The sequence below is a fragment of the Octodon degus genome, unplaced genomic scaffold (assembly GCF_000260255.1).
Source record: "Octodon degus isolate 3935 unplaced genomic scaffold, OctDeg1.0 scaffold00111, whole genome shotgun sequence".
Lineage (NCBI taxonomy): Eukaryota > Metazoa > Chordata > Mammalia > Rodentia > Octodontidae > Octodon > Octodon degus.
This window is the reverse complement of record NW_004524687.1, coordinates 8,656,658-8,659,161: the sequence shown is the minus strand read 5'-3', so window position 1 is coordinate 8,659,161 and position 2,504 is coordinate 8,656,658.

Here is a 2,504-nt window from a genome sequence, read left to right as displayed (position 1 = left end):
ACCTTAGTTGTGACAGTTTTCCTGCTCTGTCCTCTCCGTAGCTCTTCAAGAACTACAGTGTAGAATTGGTGTGGTCATCTGATTGTGTCAGGCAAAAATGTTAATTCAAAATTGCTTTTTTCCTGACTATAAAATTAATGGGATTGAGCTATGTAATTTCATATGTGGCCTTTTTATTAACAAGATGTGAACATCCACATTGTAATCCTTCAATATATCTCTCTAGACTACATTAAACTTCAATTTCATTAATACAGTGCAGTGTATTTTTTGTTGTTAGATGTTTACATTTTTTTCCTATAATATAGAAACAATGATGAACTATACTCCAGTCCTTTTTTCCAGCCCTTGTTTTTCTGTTCTTCTCTCCTTCCCCACCTCCCTTCCTGCCTCCCTTTTGTGCTGCAGATTGAACATGAGGCCTTTTTTATTGTAATTACCTGCTCAACTTCTGAGCTGCATGCTCAGCCACAATTCTGATTATTTTCTGAACATTCTAGAAAGTGAAAGAAATTAGTCATATCCTATCAACATATATTTATGTACAATTTAAAAGATGTCTTTCCAAATTTGTTTTGCAGCTGAGCTCTTGGGGATTAAGAGACTGTTCTTTGTGTATGAGCAAGTGGGAAATGATGCTGTGCTAGCTGACCTCTCCCTTGGAGCTGCTTCTGCTGCTGCTGAATGTGGTTGCTCAATTTCTCAGGACACGAAAACTATTAAGAATTCTGTAAAGGACTGAAGGCAAGGACTAATACATCTTGTCAAATTACTAATGTTCTCAGTTATGGAAACCCAATATAAATTTCAGATTAGGAACCCTATATAATATTTTTTTCTGTTTAGTTAAATCTCTTCTTTGTAACTTGTAGAAAAGAATTCTATAATGCAACCTTTTATTGCATTTGTTCTGATGTGCAACTGTAGGAACTATACCCATGTCCCAGAATAATCATCTCTGTACTTTGTTGGTAAACGAAGACTAATAAATTGTTGACTTTTTTGTAAACTGTTTGGGAATAGCTATATTTTAGTGCTTCTTGAACAGTAAGCACTCCTTAGATTTGCTTGTGTTTTATAGTTATCTGTTTTCTTTTGTAGTTTTAGTCATTGGAATTAGTTTTCTAGTTGTGATAACATCACTGTAAAATTACAGTATGTTTCAAAAGTTGGGATTCAAAACATGGAGGGTGGTACTGGGAGAGAAATTATATTTATTTATTTATTTGCGGAATCGGGGATTGAACTCAGGCCCTTACGCTTGCTGGGTAAGCACTTATTCCACTGAGCCATCTCCCTGGCCCCAGAGAAATTTTAATTAGGACTGGCACACATTAATGTAGCAATTTGTTATGATTCAACAAGCAGTGTTTCAGGGCTGGCCAGATAGCTCAGCAGACTAAAGCACCTACTTGGGCAGACTGTGGACCAGGGTTTGACCCTTGGTACCACATGCCATGCAGGCTCTGCCCCTCAGCCCGCCCTCAATCCCCATGATTGAAATCAGGCATGGTGGCGTGTACCTGTAATCCCAGAGCTTGGGAGGCTGAAAATAGGAAGATAACCATGAGTCTGATCTGTATAGTGAGACCATGTAGACCCTATACTAAATACATTTAAAAAAACAAAAAACCAAAAAGCAAGCAGTGTTTACTAGATTTTTTTTTTTTTTTTGTAGAACCGGGGATTGAACTCAGGCCCTTCCTTGCGCTTGCCAGGGAAGCACTTATTCCACTGAGCCATCTCCCTGGCCCCTAGCAGTGTTTACTAGAATTGTCCCAGCTTTCTGTGGAACAGGAGTTCTGTCAGAGTCAGACCTGGTGGCATGTGTCTGTGATCCCAGCACTTGGGAGGCTGAGAGGGCAGCATTGCTGTGAGTTCAATGCCAGCCTTGTCTACATAGTTCAAGACCAGCCTGAATTATGTAGCAAGAGCCTGTCAACCCTCCCACCACCAAAAAAAAAAAAAAAAGGATTTCTGTTACTTGATTGTTTAGTAGCACTTTCAAGGAAGTGCACATTTGCAATGAATGAAGATTTTTTAAATAAACTATAGCTGGGCATAGTGGCAGCCACCTGTAATCCTACCAGTTGGGAAGCTGAGATAGGAAGATCACTGTGAGTTCCACTGCCTGGGTTATATAGTGAGTTCAAGGCCAGCCTGAACTGTATAGCAAGACCCTGTCTCAAAAATGTATTTATTTGCTGAAATATCTAGCATTTGTGTTGTTTTAAGTTTGTAAAGAAATGCAAAACCACTTTCCAAAAGGATTATGCCAGTTTGTATTACTAGTAATCATGAGAATTTCAGTATTTGGTATGGATATTTAATTATTCTATTATATGCATAGTGCCAACATGCTGTGATTTAAATTTTTCATTTCTTTAATGTTTAATAATAGCATCTTGTTTTTTTGTTTTGTTTTTTTGGTGGAACTGGGGATTGAACTCAGGTCCTTGCGCTTGCCAGCACTTATTCTACTGAGCTATCTCCGCAGCCCTTTT